The 19,205-nt window shown below is 41.3% G+C and overlaps 1 pseudogene; it reads left to right on the top strand.

The window, feature by feature from the left end:
• LOC149975151 (uncharacterized) overlaps positions 1 to 5,359 on the top strand; it is a 29,483-nt pseudogene extending 24,124 nt beyond the window's left edge.
• Positions 5,360 to 19,205: the final 13,846 nt, after the last annotated feature.

Raw genomic sequence — 19,205 nt, 5'->3', positions numbered from 1 at the left:
CGCAAGATCTCACCCCGTGGGGTCAAAATGATCACAAGAACGGTGAGCAAAAATCCCAGAACCACACGGGGGGACCTAGTGAATGACCTGCAGAGAGCTGGGACCAAAGTAACAAAGCCTACCATCAGTAACACACTACGCCGCCAGGGACTCAAATCCTGCAGTGCCAGACGTGTCCCCCTGCTTAAGCCAGTACATGTCCAGGCCCGTCTGAAGTTTGCTAGAGAGCATTTGGATGTTCCAGAAGAAGATTGGGAGAATGTCATATGGTCAGATGAAACCAGAATATAACTTTTTTGGTAAAAACTCAACTCGTCGTGTTTGGAGGACAAATAATGCTGAGTTGCATGCAAAGAACACCATACCTACTGTGAAGCATGGGGGTGGAAACATCATGCTTTGGGGCTGTTTTTCTGCAAAGGGACCAGGACGACTGATCCGTGTAAAGGAAAGAATGAATGGGGCCATGTATCGTGAGATTTTGAGTGACAACCTCCTTCCATCAGCAAGGGCATTGAAGATGAAACGTTGCTGGATCTTTCAGCATGACAATGATCCCAAACACACCACCCGGGCAACGAAGGAGTGGCTTCGTAAGAAGCATTTCAAGGTCCTGGAGTGGCCTAGCCAGTCTCCAGATCTCAACCCCATAGAAAATCTTTGGAGGGAGTTGAAAGTCCGTGTTGCCCAGCAACAGCCCCAAAACATCACTGCTCTAGAGGAGATCTGCATGGAGGAATGGGCCAAAATACCAGCAACAGTGTGTGAAAACCTTGTGAAGACTTACAGAAAATATTTGACCTCTGTCATTGCCAACAAAGGGTATATAACAAAGTATTGAGAAACTTTTGTTATTGACCAAAAACTTATTTTCCACCATAATTTACAAATAAATTCATTAAAAATCCTACAATGTGATTCTCTGGATTTCTTTTTCTCATTTTGTCTGTCATAGTTGAAGTGTACCTATGATGAAAATTACAGGCCTCTCTCATCTTTTTACTTGGGAGAACTTGCACAATTGGTGGCTGACTAAATACTTTTTTGCCCCACTGTATACTACAAAATTATTTGATCAAACATTTAATTCAGCCTTGCTTGTTGAATAACAGTGTAACGTGTGCTCTGGGAGACAGGAAGCAAGTTCAGTGTGTGAACAACTTAATAAATTAACGAAACATAATACAAAACAAGAAACACGAACAACGCACAGACATGAAACTGAAACAGAAACAGTTAGGGACCGGTCACCTCTGCTGAGGCGCTGGAACCTGTCGATCCGACTGAGGCGCGGGAGAATGGCGACCTAGACCGCCAGAGAGAGAGCATATGTGACAATGTGACAAAAAGATTCACTACACGGAACAACAGATAGCCCCCCCCAAAAAAAAATCTAAAGGAAGTTTGTTCTGAAGTGTCTGTCCTATATCTGAGAGCTATAAGAAAGATCAGGAAGTATACATATAAAAAATATACATGTATTGAACCCCTTATTTTTGGCACTAAACAGTCTCCATACTATACTGTTGTCGTGTCTTTGGCAATGCCGGATTAAGTGATATGACATGCTATTCTATAAAATCCTTTGTCTGTAATTAATATTACCTGATTGAGCTAATCATGTAAATGTAAATAACTAGTAAGTCGGGGCACCACAAAATAATATTTATAGAGCTTTTATTTTCCGAATAAACTCTTAAAGACCTAGTAATATTTTAAATCAATAGCAGTCACTAATAATTCAGTCTCATCTGAAAGTTGTAAATTCTTGGTTATCTTCACGAACCTTGGCTAACAACTTGAATCAGCAATACAGAATTGGTTTTAATTATTTATTTACTAAATACCTAACTAATCACACAGAATTACATATACACAGAATGAATCATACATTGATTACAAATTACGTCATAAAGGAAAACGTCCCTAGTGGGCGGAACAGATATGACAGTTGGTTACACAAAGAAAAGGGGGATTGGGTTTGAGTGAAAGAGCGGGAAGACTGAAGAACAAAGGGAGAAGCGATGTCTCTATTGTAAATATAGTATCTTATGCATTCTAAATGACTGCCCATTTGGAAAAGGAAAATGCAATAAATATTTACTCTGAGCTGCGCTTCGGTAGGTTGGTGGTAGATTGAAGGCCGTGTAGCCCAACCGAGTCCTTTGCCCTTTGAAGAATGTCTCTGGTGGTAAATTGAAGACGTTGTAGTAACGTCGTTTTGTGGTAGACGGGATACTCTGTCTGTTCTTTCCTAGCCCACGTTTGCAGCTTCTGTTGCTAACTCAACAGCTAGGAGGTATCACTTCTGTAGTGAATAAGAGTTCAAAGTTCATACCATTCGCAACCAAAGCTCACGCTGAGGTTGGCTTAGTTCTGTAGTTGACATGTTAGTCATTTTAACGCAGAGGCCGCAGACCTCACGTACTTGGAACAGGAGGTTACATTTCCGTCAAGGCTTTATATAGTGGAGCGAGAAGGGTGTGTTTGAAAAGTTTTATTACCCATGTCTCTTCACAGGGGCGGGCCACTGATTGAGCAGAGCCCTAACCTTGTGAAAACCCAAATCTCTCATTTGGAAGCTAAAATTAAATTCCATCTCTTCACCAATTATTTTATATTCAAACATTTAATTTGAACAACAATTCCATGTGAATCCAGGAACTATAATGTGCATACTATCATTCATGAGAATGTCTCAGATGACAACCGAACTGACATCATATTCACCGCATATGTACAATTGGTCGGATTACCAGTATATAGTTCATTTCCCCCTACCTTCTGATGTTCCCAGAATATCTATGTTAACCTGGGGATTTTCAAATGTCACATCAGTAGGGTAGAGAGAGGAAAAAGGGGAGAAGAGGTGTTTATGACTGTCATAAACCTACCCCCAGGCCAACGTCATGACACTGTACTTCCATCATTTTTTTTCAACTGGTACCGGGTGACATTCAGACGAGTCTTGTGAGGCCTGTGGCCGTACTAAAGCAAAACAACTGACATGTAAGTGTCCGTGAGAATCTCACCATTCCACAGAGGGGTTATCAGTGTGTAGCCCAAACTACAGACAGAAGTTGGCAGATCAGCTGTACCAAATTCAGACAAGTCCCACGACGCTTGCGGGCGTCGTAGAGCAAAACTGAGAACACCATCGTCTTCGCGAGAGTCTCATCATTCCATAGAGGGGCCAAACCATTCAGACGCTACAGACCATTTTGTGAGAAGACCGACTTTCTGTATGTCTTATGGTCTGACAAACACCACTCTAGCGCTGTGGCCATTCACCACAGATGGTCCTGTGTGGCTCAGCTGGTAGAACATGGTAGAACATTAGTCGAGCATGGCGTTGCAACGCCAGGGTTGTGGGTTTGATTCCCAAAGGGTACCAGTGTGATAAAGTATGCACTCACTACTTACTGTATGTCGCTCTGGAAAAGAGTGCCTGCTAAAATGTGGAAGTGTGACGTTGGTGGAATGAGACGCATCCAATGCACCAGATATCTCAAGCTTAAACTAAGAGATTTTTCGGAGTATTTTTTTATTAACCTAATTAGATTTTTGTGGGGGCGCGGACAAAGACTCTCGGTTAATTTGTCCATTTATGAATGTTTTCTCTGGAGTATTGTCACAGCATTGTAATTGCCATGACACTGGGAATAACTATTTGGCCATTAACGATTCCAACTTACCTCGCTGTACAATACCATAAAGGAGAGCCTTGGAGTAACATTGGTTGAAGTGACTAGGTTTTCCAACCAGTCCCAAGAAGCGAGTCAAAATTATAGTCAGTTGTATTGGAACATAACGCCTACCTTTACAGTTTTTTTTTACAATCGCTAGGACCCATTTCTCAAAACTTAGGTCACTTTTTCAAAACTCTTCACACAGTGAGCACCACAGTGGAAACTGTGGATCATTTTGTATTGCTTTAGCACAAAATGCATTCAATTACTACAACTTTCAAATGTTATCAATTATTTTCTCACTCAGACACTACCACCAAAACTCTATGTACCTACAGTCCAATTTGCACGTTTACATGCTCTTTTCAAAACTTTTAAACTTAAGTTCAAAACCTAACATAACACAAAATTGAATAAGACAGCAAATTGCTACATTTCTACAGTAATACTGCATATTCCAAATCTAAAAAATTAAATACTATCAAAACAATTAGACCAACCACAGATGATTCCCATTGTAGCTGAACAGGTGTTAGTCTTTCAATTGCATTACCATCTATATTAAAGGGGACATCTTAGGAATAATGCTGTACTGTGATGTGAACATGGACCCAGACAGAGATAGAGAAGCGGCTGACAGATAAAAGGATAGAAGAGTGACTGGGAGAGGAAGAGGAGTACGCGTGGTGGAAGAAGACTGAGAGGAAGAATAAGGGCTGTAGTCTCAGATGAATTTAGGGCTACTATAATTGATCGTGTAATAAATCATGGTCTATCAATGAGAGAGGCTGGTCTGAGAGCATAGCCAAATATGCAACGCTCAACAGTATTATCTACTGTTACACATTTCCGGCAAAACAACAGGAAAGATGTGCATTCTGCAAGGGCATCTGACTGAACTGCACATTACAGAAGTAAATTGAGCAAAGCCTCCAAACCCACTTGTGTTTAATTGTTTTTGTATTTCAGCTTAGGACCCAAGAGTTACCTCCCACAGGTGGTAAAGGGAGTATTTTCACTGCTGTGCAGGAAACTGCAATTGTTGATATGATCATCAGCAACAATGGCATAAAACTCACAGAGATTCGGGACAGTGTTGGCAGACATTATTCCATTTGGAAATATTCACAATGTAAGCATAACAACTCTTTCTAGAGTCCTGAAACAACATAAAGTCAGGATGAAGCAGTTGTACACTGTCCCCTTTGAGAGGAACTCTGAACGAGTCAAGCAACTTAGGAACCAATATGTCCAGTTAAGATGACTATAACATACAGAACTGGTTTTGAACGAAACCAAACAGGGCAGAGGGCACACAATGGCATGTTTTTAGGTATAATGTAAACTACCGTAATAGCCTAACTCTTATGTTGCCTTAGAGAGTCATGGAGATTGAAGCCAGGCAAACACCCGATATATTCATCTATGTGGATGAGGCTGGTTTCAACTTGGCCAAAACACGGCGGTGAGGAAGGAATGTGATTGGGAAAAGAGCCACAGTGGATGTCCTGGGCCAGAGGGGTGCCAACATCACAATGTGTGCAGCAATATCCTCTAATGAATTGCTGTTACACAAACGGCTAATTGGGCCACACAACACAAGCGTCTCATTTCATTCCTGGGTGACCTCTATTGAAGGTGTTTGCCAGGTGAGGGAAGGGTTGCAGTGAAGCGAAATCGGCCAACGTTTGTAATTGTATGGGACAATGTGGCATTTCACCACTCCCGTGCAGTCACAGAGTGGTTTTCAGCCCATCCCAGGATGATGTCACTTTTCCTCCCACCTTACTCTCCATTCCTCAACCCCATAGAGGAATTATTTTCCTTGTGGAGGTGGAAGGTTTATGACCCCCATCCACATGATCAAATGTCCCTCCTGGACGCAATGAAGACTGGATGCCTGGACATATCTGCAGAAGAAATTTCTTGTTAACAAACTATAGTTTTGGCAAGTCGGTTAGGACATCTACTTTGTGCATGACACAAGTAATTTTTCCAACAATTGTTCACAGACAGATTATTTCACTTATAGTTCACTGTATCACAAATCTAGTGGGTCAGAAGTTTACATACACTAAGTTGACTGTGCCTTTAAACAGCTTGGAAAATTCCAGAAAATAATGTCATGGCTTTAGAAGCTTCTGATAGGCTACATTACATTTTTTGTGTCAATTGGAGGTGTACCTGTGGATGTATTTCAAGGCCCACCTTCAAACTCAGTGCCTCTTTGCTGGACATCATGGGAAAATCAAAAGAAATTAGCCAAGACCTCAGGAAAAAAATTGTAGACCTCCACAAGTCTGGTACATCATTGGGAGCAATTTCTAAATGCCTGAATGTACCACGTTCATCTGTACAAACAATAGTACGCAAGTATAAACACCATGGGACCACGCAGCCGTCATACTGCTCAGGAAGGAGAAGTGTTCTGTCTCCAAGAGATGAACATACTTTGGTGGGAAAAGTGCAAATCAATCCCAGAACAACAGCAAAGGACCTTGTGAAGATGCTGGAGGAAACAGGTACAAAAGTAACTATATCCACATTAAAATGAGTCCAATATTGCCTTAACCTGAAAGGCCACACAGCAAGGAAGAAGCCATTACTCCAAAACTGCCGTAAAAAGCCAGACTACGGTTCGCAACTGCACATGTGGACAAATATCCTACTTTTTGGAGAAATGTCCTCTGGTCTGATTAAACAAAATGTAACTGTTTGGCCATAATGACCATCGTTATGTTTGGAGGAAAAAGGGGGAAGTCTTGCAAGCCGAAGAACAACATCCATACCGTGAAGCACCAGGGTGGCAGCATGATGTTGTGGGGGTGCTTTGCTGCAGGAGGGACTGGTGCACTTCACAAAATAGATGGCATCATGAGGTAGAACAATTATGTGGATATATTCATGCAACATCTCAAGACATCAGTCATGAAGTTAAAGCTTGGTCACAAATGGGTCTTCCAAATGGACAATGACCCCAAGCGTACTTCTAAAGTTGTGGCAAAATGGCTTATGGACAACAAAGTCAAGGTATTGGAGTGACTATCACAACGCCCTGACCTCAATCCTATAGAAAATGTGTGGCAGAACTGAAAAAGCGTGTGCGAGAAAGAAGGCCTACAAACCTGACTCAGTTATAACAGCTCTGTCAGGAGGAAAGGGCCAAAATTCACTCAACTTACTGTGGGAAGCAGGTGGAAGGCTCACCGAAACGATTGACCCAAGTTAAACAATTTAAAGGCAATGCTACCAAATACTAATTGAGTGTATGTGAACTTATGACCCACTGGGAATGTGATGAAAGAAATATAATCTGAAATAAATCATTCTCTGTACTATTATTCTGGCATTTCACATTCTTAAAAGAAAGTAGTGATCCTAACTGACCTAAGACAGGACATTTTTACTTGGATTAAATGTCAGGAATTGTGAAAAACAGTGTTTTTAAATGTAATTGGCTAAGGTGTATGTAGACTTCCGACTTCAACTGTATGTAGCCTTAGAAATAAGGTTTGTGAAATCAATAACTTGCTAACATCAGATACCATTCATATATTAGCCATTTCTGAGACTCACTTAGAGCATTCATTTGATGATACATCAGTAGCAATACAAGGATATAACATACATATATAGAAGAGACAGGAAAGGTTATGGGAGAGTTGTTGCTGTATATATTCAGAGCCATATCCCCGTAAGGCTTAGAGAATATCTTATGTCAAGTGTTATTGAAATGTTGTGGTTGCAGGTTCACCTGGAACTTGGTGTTGCTATAGGCCACCAAGTGCTAACAGTCAGTAACTAAGTAATATGTGTGAAATGCTTGATAGTGTATGTGATGTGAACAGAGGGGTCTACTTTCATGGGAAAACTGAATATTAACAGATTTTCCATCAAGCTGTCCCCTCAGGAGGAAGCTTCTCGCTGTAACCAGTGCCTGTAATCTGATTCAGGTTATCAATCAACCTACCAGGGTGTTTCCAAACTCTACAGGAACAAGATCATCCACATGTATTGATCACACTTGAACTAATACTGTAGAACTTTGTTCTAAGGCTGTATCTGTACCCATTGGATGCAGTGATCACAGTGGTTCTTCCTAGAAGTGTTGAGCTCATGCCGCGACCGTTGTTGGTAGATTGCGGCATTCTGTTATTGCACCACACTATCACAAGGGGGAGTTAGAACTCTGATCTTTCGGGAAGTCTAAACTGTGGCACAAATTGACCATCTTTTCTTGAGTTAAGGGAGGTGTTTTCAGTCTGAGAGTCTCTCTTCTCTGGCATGAGAGTCCTGCGTCGGGCAACAACGACGAAAAGCTGTCGGTGGTGTTGGAGTTAAGAGAGAACTTGGGTAAATACAATGGAGGAAGTACACTTGACATGTGGACTGACGATGTTCGAAAAATAGGCACGGTGGGCTTTTGGTTTCTCTCCCTGTTAAAACAGAAATAAATAATTCTAAGTAACAAACTGGCTTTATTTACCACAGTGTGAAAGAGTGATAGCCCCTCTATATAAAGTGAGTTTCTGAAACCCAGAGTCCTTCTTTGATGACGTGAAGAAGAAACATTATGAAATAGTCCAGCGAGGATTTGTCTGCATAAAGCTGAGTGACTCACTCATTCAATTTGCTTTCGATCAAAATAAATAAGTACCAACCTTCTTTCTGATCCTCTTTTAATAAAGAAATGTTTTGACTGTTTTGTACAAGTTAATTAGCTCACGTTGTGTTTAATTATTTGTGACATTGTGGTTGCAATGAAGAATGTAAAGAAAATAAATCAAATAAATCCTATTCATGATAAATAATCAGATGCGTGATACAAGCTTGATTTATTTGTTCTTACTATATCACAAAATCACAAAAAATATAACTTTTACATTACTGTGTAGTTTACCAATAAAATGGACTGACAGGGATGTGGACATACTCGGTATACATATCCCGAAAGAAAGAAATGAAATCACTCCAATACATTTTAATAGAAAGTTAGCAAAAATATTTAAGATCTTGCTACTATGGAAAGGAAAATAGCTGTCTGTTTGTGGAAAAATAACCCTAATTAAATCTTTAGTCATTTCACAGTTTACCAATTTGCTTATGGTTTTGCCTACACCTACCGATCCTGTGCAGGTTGTTCAAATTATATTTTTTAAACCTTTGCAGGTTGTTTAACCTGTTCAAATTGAATATTTTTTGATCATATAATTTAATTTGGAATTTCAAGCCAGACAAAATTAAAAGGACCTATTTATATAATGAATATGAGAAATTACTTGATCAATTGGAACCTTTATCAAGTGGAAGGGAGAAAAAGTAAGGAACTTGTCTGTCGGCCATGCATTAAAGACCAAAATTGGTTAAAGAAAATTGTGATAAACAAAAAGAAACTTCCCTTTTTCAGGACCCTGTCTTTCAAAGATAATTCATAAAAATCCAAATAACTTCACAGATCTTCGTTGTAAAGGGTTTAAACACTGTCTCCCATGCTTAAACAATTAATGAACATGCACCTGAGGAACAGTGGTTAAGACACTAACAGCTTACAGATGGTAGGCAATTAAGGTCACAGTTGTGACAACTTAGGACACTAAAGAGGCCTTTCTGAAAAACACCAACAGAAAGATGCCCAGGGTCCCTGCTCATCTGAATGAACGTGCCTTAGGCAAGCTGCAAAGAGGCATAAGGACTGCAGATGTGGCCAGGGCAATAAATTGTAATGTCCGTACTGTGAGAAGCCTAAGACAGCGGTACAGGGAGACAGGACAGACAGCTGATCAGCCTCGCAGTGGCAGACCACATGTAACAGCACCTGCACAGGATCGGTACATCCGAACATCACACCTGCGGGACAGGTACAGGATGGCAACAACAACTGCCCGAGTTACACCAGGAATGCACAATCCCTCCATCAGTGCTCAGACTGTCCACAATAGGCTGAGAGAGGCTAGACTGAGGGCATGTAGGCCTGTTGTAAGTGCTCTTCACTGACAAGTCACGTTTTTGTCTCACCGGGGTGATGGTCGGATTCGCGTTTATCATCGAATGAATGAGCGTTACACCGAGGCCTGTACTCTGGAGAGGGATCGATTTGGAGGTGGAGGGTCCGTCATGGTCTGGGGCGGTGTGTCACAGCATCAACGGACTGAGTTTGTCATTGCAGGCAATCTCAATGCTGTGCGTTACAGGGAAGACATCCTCCTCCCTCATGTGGTACCCTTCCTGCAGGCTCATCCTGACATGACCCTACAGCATGACAATGCCACCAGCCACACTGCTCGTTCTGTGCGTGATTTCCTGCAAGACAGGAATGTCAGTGTACTGCCATGGCCAGCGAAGAGCCCGGATCTCAATCCCATTGAGCACGTCTGGGACCTGTTGGATCGGAGGGTGAGGGCTAGGGCCATTCCCCCCAGAAATGTCTGGGAACTTGCAGGTGCCTTGGTGGAAGAGTGGGGTAACATCTCACAGCAAGAACTGGCACATCTGGTGCTGTTCATGAGGAGGAGATGCACTGCAGTACTTAATGCAGCTGGTGGCCACACCAGATACTGACTGTTACTTTTGATTTTGATACCCCCTTTGTTCAGGGACACATTATTTAATTTCTGTGAGTGACATGTCTGTGACATGTCTGTAGAACTTGTTCAGTTGAATCTTGTTATGTTCACACAAATATTTACACATGTTAAGTTTGCTGGAAATAAGCACAGATGACAGTGAGAGGATGTTTCTTTTTTTGCTGACTTTATGTACCAGTTTCATTAAGGAACCAAAAAATTGACAGCTGTGCCATATAGATTGCAAAATAGTTGGGAAGAGATTTTCGATGTACCGATTCCATAGCACATGGTTTATGAATTGACAAAATTTTTCCGCTCCTCCTGAAAGCCCTAATCTGCTCACTTAAATTAATAGAGATCCTGGTCATGATGCTACAGTATGTTGTTACAGCATAATCAAAGTGGAGACAATTAGCGATCAAATCAAATCAAAATCAATCAAAATTGTATTTGTGATGGTATAGAACGTCATAGGCAAGATGCAGGGGATGGTATAGAGTACAGTATATACATATGAGATGAGTAATGTAGGGTATGTAAACATTATATGAAGTGGCATTGTTTAAAGTGGCTAGTGATACATTTATTACATCAATTTTTCCATTATTAAAGTGGCTGGAGTTGAGTCAGTATGTTGGCAGCAGCCACTCAATGTTACTGATGACTGTTTAACAGTCTGATGGCCTTGAGATAGAAGCTGTTTTTCAGTCTCTCGGTCCCAGCTTTGATGCACCTGTACTGACCTCGCCTTCTGGATGATAGCGGGGTGAACAGGCAGTGGCTCAGGTGGTTGTTGTCCTTGATGATCTTTTTGGCCTTCCTGTGACATCGGGTGGTATAGGTGTCCTGGAGGACAGGTAGTTTGCCCCCGGTGATGCGTTGAGCATACCTCACTACCCTCTGGAAAGCCTTACGGTTGTGGGCGGAGCAGTTGCCGTACCAGGCGGTGATACAGCCCGACAGGATGCTCTCGACTGTGCATCTGTAAAAGTTTGAGTGTTTTGGTGACAAGCCGAATTTCTTCAGCCTCCTGAGGTTGAAGAGGCACTGCTGCGCCTTCTTCACCACGCTGTCTGTGTGGTTGGACTATTTCAGTTTGTCAGTGATGTGTGAGTGGTCAACTATTTCAGCACCGTTTCGCGCTGCTCTGAGACAAGCATGGGGACTGGTCTTGATAAATCAATGAGATTTTTGTTTTCACTGAATCTCCGTTTGGGTATTGGTTAGCCTACAATTAGGGTGTGGAAATGTTAGGATTATTTTGCTCTTCACTCGCAGTCACTTAGCAGCCTACTCCCGACCAGTCACTTTGTACAGCATCATATTTTCCTAAAGGAAACACTGAGGGTTTCGTTTTTCATACATTTTTGGAATAGAAACACCATAGTATTAATCAAATTTATTAAGCTTTAATTTAGCTTTTCTTAAAATTGACAAAAAAAGGCTTTAAATTCTCTAGTACGGCCAATATTAAAAACAGTCAAAGGCTTATCAAAGACACCCTCTGGTGGTCAAACTAGCACTAACTAGCATTAATTGGCTAACTAGCAACATTGGCTGACAATTAAATAACGTACCATAGAAATCTGAGGCAGCCCGCAAACTGTGCGGCAGTACGACTTAACTTTTAAAGGAAGAACCACTGGCTATAGCCAGGAAAGCCAAAAGCTGGCTCTGAAATAGTGTATAAGAGATAATACAAAATACATTGCAAAATACAAAATACAAAATACAAGAGACATTATTGTGCAGCCTTATTCATCGACCTGGCCAAGGCTTTTGACTCTGTCAATCACCACATTCTTATTGGCAGACTCTACAGCCTTTTTTTCTCGAATGATTGCCTCGTCTGGTTTACCAACTACTTCTCTGATAGAGTTCCGTGTGTCAAATCGGAAGGCCTGTTGTCCAGACCTCTGGAAGTCTCTATGGGGATGCCACAGGGTTCAATTCTCGGGCCGACTCTCTTCTCTGTGTACATCAATGATGTCGCTCTTGATGCTGGTGATTCTCTGATCCACCTCTACGCAGACCACACCATTCTGTATACTTCTGGCCCCTCTTTGGACACTGTGTCAACAAACCTCCAGACAAGCTTCAATGCCATACAACTCTCCTTGCATGGCCTCCAACTGCTCTTAAATGCAAGTAAAACTAAATGCATGCTATTTAATCGATCACTGCCCGCACTCGCCCGCCTGTCCAGCATCACTACTTTGGACGGCTCTGACTTAGAATACGTGGACAACTACAAATACCTAGGTGTCTGGTTAGACTGTAAACTCTCCTTCCAGACACACATTAGGCATCTCCAATCCAAAATTAAATATAAAATCAGCTTCCTATATCGCAACAAGGAATCCTTCACTCATGCTGCCAAACATACCCTCGTAAAACTGACTATCCTACCGATCCTCGACTTTGACGATGTCATCTATAAAATAGCCTCCGACACTCTACTCAACAAATTGGATCCAGTCTATCACAGTGACATCCGTTTTGTCACCAAAGCCCCATACACTACCCACCACTGCGACCTGTACACTGTCGTTGGTTGGCCCTCGCTTCATACTCGTCTCCAAACCCACTGGCAACAGGTTATCTACAAGTCTCTGCCAAGTCTCCGCCTTATCTCAGCTCACTGGTCACCATAGCAGCACTCACTCGTAGCACGTGCTCCAGCAGGTATATCTCACTGGTCACCCCCAAAGCCAATTCCTCCTTTGGTCGCCTTTCCTTCCAGTTCTCTGCTGCCAATGACTGGAACGAACTGCAAAAATCACTGGAGCTGGAGACTCATATCTCCCTCACTAGCTTTAAGCACCAGCTGTCAGAGCAGCTAACAGATCACTGCACCTGTACATAGCCCATCAGTAAATAGCCCATCTAACTACCTCATCTCCATACTGTATTTATTTCCCCGACAACCAAAAGTACTCGATACATTTTGAATGCTTAGAAGGACAGGAAAATTGTCAAATTCATGCACTTTCAAGAGAACACGTTGTCATCCCTACTGCGTCTGGCCTGGCGGACTCACTAAACACAAATGCATCTTTTGTTAATAATGTGTTGGAGTGTGACCAGCTCACAGATCACTGCACATAGCCCATCTTGAAACAGGCCATCTATCTACTTCATCCCCATACTGTATTTATTTATTTATTTATCTTGCTCCTTTGCACCCCTGTATCTCTACTTGCACATTCATCTCCTGCACATCTACCATTCCAGTGTTTAATTGTTATATTGTAATTACTTCGCCACCATGGCCAATTTCTTGCCTTAACTCCCTTATCTTACCTCATTGCACTCACTGTAAATAGACTTCTTGTTTTCTTTTTTTCTACTGTATTATTGACTGTATGTTTTGTTTATTCCATGTGTAACTGTGTTACTGTGTTATTAAATCAGATTATTTATTCATTACCAAACCATTTGATGTTGCTAATAATTTGAATGATTATGTCATTAGCAAAGTGAGCAAGGAAGGAAATTCCTACAATGAAAAGTACAATGAAAAGTGTGCCATCGTACTCATGCATTAAAAAAAAAGTACTTTTGAATTTTGTAAAGTTAGAGTGGGTGATGTGGAAAAATGATTGTTATCGATCAATAATGACAAACCTCCTGGCATTGAAAACTTAGATGGAAAGCGAGTCTAGAGGAAAGTCTTTGTCCTCAGGACTGGAGGGAAGCCATAGTCATTCTGTTACCCAAGAGTGGTAAAGTGGCCTTTACTGGTTTTAACAGCAGATCTATCAGTCTGCTGCTGGCTCTTAGCAAACTGTTGGAAAAAATTGTGTTTGACCAAATACAATGCTTTTTCTCCCTAAACAAATTAACAAAATACTTTTAGCGTGCTTATAGAGAAGGGCACTCAGCGCACTCAGATGATTGGTTGAAATAAATTGATAATAAGATTGTGGGCTTTTTACTGTTAGATTTCAGTGCAGCCTTTGATATTATTGACCAAAACGTATGTGTTATGGCTTGTCAACTTCTCCTATATTCTGGATCCAGAGCTATCTATCTAATTTAACTCAGAGGGGTTTCTTTAATGGAAGCTTCTCTAATGTCAAACATGTAACGTGTGGTGTACTGCAAGCCAGCTCTCTAGGCCCTCTGCTCTTTTCTATTTTTACCAATGACCTGCCACTGGCATTAAACAAAGCATGTGTGTCCATGTATGCTGATGATTCAACCATATACGCATCAGCAACCACAGCTAATGAAGTCACTGAAAGTCTTTATTAACAAAGAGTTGCAGTCTGTTTTGGAATAGGTGGCCAGTCATTTAAAAATATATATATATTTTATTTTACCTTTATTTAACTAGGCAAGTCAGTTAAGAAAAATATATATTTTCAAAGAACAACAGATTTTGTATTTATATTTTACCTTGGGGATTTGATCTTGCAACCTTTCAGTTACTAGTCCAATGCTCCAACCACTAGGCTACCTGCCACACTAGTCCTGAACTCAGAGCATTGTAAACTCTCATGGTCAAAACATATACTGTAGATTCAATGGTTGTGAAGATAGGGAGAGGTCTGTCTGTAATATTCGTACTATGTATGCCAGTCTTTGCTAAGAAAGACTGTGTCACTTCTGACACACACACTTACCCCACCAGACAGGCACCAGGGGTCTTTTTCACGTTCCCCAGGTTCAGAACATAATCAAAGAAACATATACTGTAGTATTAAACAGAGACATGAGTGCATGGAACTTGCTTCAATCTTATATAGTGCAAGTGAACAGCAAACCTGGTTTCAAAAAACAAATAAAGCAACCCCTCATGGCACAACACCTCTCACCTATGCGACCTACTTCTTGTGTGTATGCAGTGCCTTGCAAAAGTACTTTTCCACACTCCTATTTTGTTGCATTAAAACCTGTCATTTTTAGTAGATTTTTATTTGGATTTCATGTAATGGACATACACAAAATAGTCCAAATTGGTAAAGTGAAATGAAAAAATAACTTGTTTAAAAAAACAAAAAACAGAAAAGGGGTGTGTGCATATGTATTCACCCCCTTTGCTATGAAGCCCCTAAATAATATCTAGTGCAAACCAATTACCTTCAGTCACATAATTAGTTAAATAAAGTCCACCTGTGTGCAATCTAAGTGTCACATGATCTGTCACATGATCTCAGTATATATACAACTGTTCTGAAAGGCCCCAGAGTCTGCAACACCACTAAGCAAGGGGCACCACCAAGCAAGCTGCACTATAAAGACCCAGGAGCTCTCCAAACATGTCAGGGACAAATTTGTGGAGAAGTACAGATCAGGGTTGGGTTACAAAAAAATGTCCTAAACCCTGAACATCCCACGGAGCACCATTAAATCCATTATCAAAAAATTTAAGAATATGGCATCACAACAAACCTGCCAAGAGAGGGCCGCCCACCAAAACTCACAGACCTTGCAAGGAGGGCATTCATCAGAGAGGCAACAAAGAGACCAAAGATAACCCTGAAGGAGCTGCTAAGCTCCACCGCGGAGATTGGAGTATCTGTCCATAGGACCACTTTAAGCCGTACACTCCACAGAGCTGGGCTTTACGGAAGAGTGGCCAGAAGGCATATGGGAGAATCCCCAAACATTTGAAAGAAGGTACTCTGGTCAGATGAGACTAAAATTGAGCTTTTTGGCCATCAAGAAAAATGTCTGGCGCAAACCCAACACCTCTCATCACCCCGAGAACAACATCCCCACAGTGAAGCATGGTGGTGGGAGCATCATGCTGTGTAGATGTTTTTCAATGACAGGGACTTGGAAACTGAATTGAAAAACTATAATTGAAGGAATGATGGATGGTGCTAAATACAGGGACATTTTTGAGGGAAACCTGTTTCAGTCTTCCAGAGATTTGAGACCGGGACGTAGGTTTACCTTCAAGCTGGACAATTACCCTAAGCGTACTGATAAAGCAACACTTGAGTGGTTTAAGGGGAAACATTTAAATATCTTGGAATGGCCTAGTCAAAGCCCAGACCTCAATCCAATTGAGAATCTGTGGTATGACTTAAAGATTGTTGTACACAAGCGGAACCCATCCCACTTGAAGGAGCTGGAGCAGTTTTGCCTTGACAAATGGGAAAAAAATCCCAGCTGCTAGATGTGCCAAGCTTATAAAGACATACCCCAAGAGACTTGCAGCTGTAATTGCTGCAAAAGGTGGCTCTACAAAGTGTTGACTTTGGGGGAGTGAATAGTTATGCACGCTCAAGTTTTCTGGGGTTTTTTTGTCTTATTTCTTGTTTGTTTCACAATAAAAAAATATTTAGCATCTTTAAAGTGGTAAGCATGTTGTGTGAATCAAATGAAACAAACCCCCCAAAAATCTATTTTAAGGTTGTAATACTTTCACAAGCCACTGTACATGTACACTGACATGCATGAGTGACAGATAGATGCGCGCGCGCGCACACACACACACACAACATGTTAACGTTATTAAATGTATGTAAATTGTAAAGTATTTTGTCTGTAATGTTTTTTCCATCATGTGTCGAACTCCAGTAAGACTAGCTGTCTGGCGTCTGCGAATGGGGATCCTAATAAATCAAATAAAAAAACGAATTAAACGGGCCGAGTCACACACAATCGAGGAGCCTATGACATCCGTCCTTCAACAAAGGCAATACTCATCACTGTAAAACAAAGTAGCCTATAAGCGGCCCATGCAAAAAGGATTTGACATGCGAAAAAGATTGATCAAAGCGGAATGATGATGGGATCTTCATCGAATATCAATTGAACGTGGGTATTCATTTCATGAATCCGCTTAGTTCAAGTTTAATTATCTGTAAATCTGTGTGTGATAGCAGGCTGTTCGAGAATGTGCAGACTGAAAATGCACCAGCCTGAATGCGCACGATGCGCTGTTCCAAGTTGTCAATGAGGTCATGAAAAGTCATGGAAATTAGTTTAATCATTTTTGCTAATGTAATTCGTGAAGGCACACTTTAAAATATGATCAATCCCAACAAATGAACATATCCATTATCGTAATGACCCTTCAGTTTGTGTCTGTGCCCAGCTAGCACAGTGGATCAGCGCCGATTCCGGCTGAGAGTCAGGGCACTCGGCTTAGAGTCAGACTCAGACGACATCATGTGTTCCGATTCTGGGCCGCCTTCGGCAGTATTACTTATGGCTAGGATGTGGGGATGTGGTACACCTTAGCCAAATACATTTAAACTCAGTATTTCACAATTCCTGACATTTAATCTTAATCTTAATAAAAATTCCTTGTCTTAGGTCAGTTAGGATCACCACTTTATTTTAAGAATGTTAAATGTCAGAATAATAGTAGAGAGAATGATTTATTTCAGCTTTTATTTATTTCATCACATTCCCAGTTGGTCAGAAGTTTACATACACTCAGTTAGTATTTGGTAGCATTGCCTTTAAATTGTTAAACTTGGGTCAAACGTTTCTGTTAGCCTACCACAAGCTTTCCACAATAAGTTGGGTGAATTTTGGCCAATTCCTCCTGACAGAGCTGGTGTAACTGAGTCAGGTGTGTAGGCCTCCGCACATGCTTTTTCAGTTCTGGCCACACATTTTCTATAGGATTGAGGTCAGGGCTTTGTGATGGTAACTCCAATACCTTGACTTTGTTGTCCTTAAGCCAATTTGCAACAACCTTGGAAGTATGCTTGCGGTCATTGTCCATTTGGAAGATCGACCAAGATTTAACTGATGTCTTGAGATGTTGCTTCAATATATCCATATAATTTTCCTACCTCATAATGCCATCTATTTTGTGAAGTTCACCAGTCCCTCCTGCAGCAAAGCACCCCCACAACATGATGCTGTCACCCCTGTGCTTCACGGTTGGGATGGTGTTCTTCGGCTTGCAATCCTTCTCCTTTTTCCTCCAACTTTGGAAGTATGCTTTGGGTCATTGTCCATTTGGAAGACCCATTTGTGATCACGCTATAGCTTCCTGACTGATGTCTTGATGTTGCTTCAATACAGCCACATAATTCTTCTACCTCATGATGCCGTCTATTTTGTGAAGTGCACCAGTCCCTCCTGCAGCAAAGCACCTCCACAACATGATGCTGCCACCCCGTGCTTCAAGGTTGGGATGGTGTTCTTCAGCTTTCAAGCCTCCCCCTTTTTCCTCCAAACACAACAATGGTCATTATGGCCAAACAGTTATATTTTTGTTTCATCAGACCAGAGGACATTTCTCCAAAAAGTATGATCTTTGTCCCCATGTGCAGTTGCAAACTTGCAACCTTTCAGTTACTAGCTCAATGCGCTAGCCACCCTGCCCCCCATTCCTGAGCTGTATAACGGCTGCATGCTCCCATGGTGTTTATACTTGTGCACTGTTGTTTGTACAGATGAACGTGGTACTGTCAGACATTAGTAAATTGCTCCCAAGGATGAACCAGAACTGTGAACCAACTTGGGTATGTAAACTTCTGACCCACTGGAATTGTGGTACAGTGATTTATAATTGAAATAATCTGTCTGTAAACAATTGTTGGAAAAATGCACAAAGTAAATGTCATAACCAACTTGCCAAATCTAAAGTTTGTTAACAAGCAATTTGTTGACTGGTTGAAAAACAAGTTTTAATGACTCCAACCTAAGTGTATGTAAACTTCTGTCTTTATTTCATTATTTATTTTTCCATATTTTCTAATTGTTTCTTTGATCGAAAAATACAATTCACATTTAAATGAAATTGTTTAAGAGTCCTGTGTAGTATTTTAGTATTTTGATACTTTGTGCAAGGCAATTGATAAGCATTAAAAACTTTGAGGGTGGAGTCTCCCGAGTGGTGGAGAGGTCTAAGACACTGCATCGCAGTACAAACTGCGTTGCTATAGATGCTGGTTCGAGACCCATGAGCCGACGCACAATTGGCCCAGCGTCGTTAGGGGAGGGGTTGGCTGGTCAGAATGTCCTTGTCCCA

Source organism: Oncorhynchus mykiss, chromosome 19, assembly GCF_057628025.1.
Source record: "Oncorhynchus mykiss isolate SJ-2025 chromosome 19, ASM5762802v1, whole genome shotgun sequence".
NCBI classification, from domain to species: Eukaryota; Metazoa; Chordata; class Actinopteri; order Salmoniformes; family Salmonidae; genus Oncorhynchus; species Oncorhynchus mykiss.
This window is presented reverse-complemented; position numbering and strand designations above follow the sequence as displayed.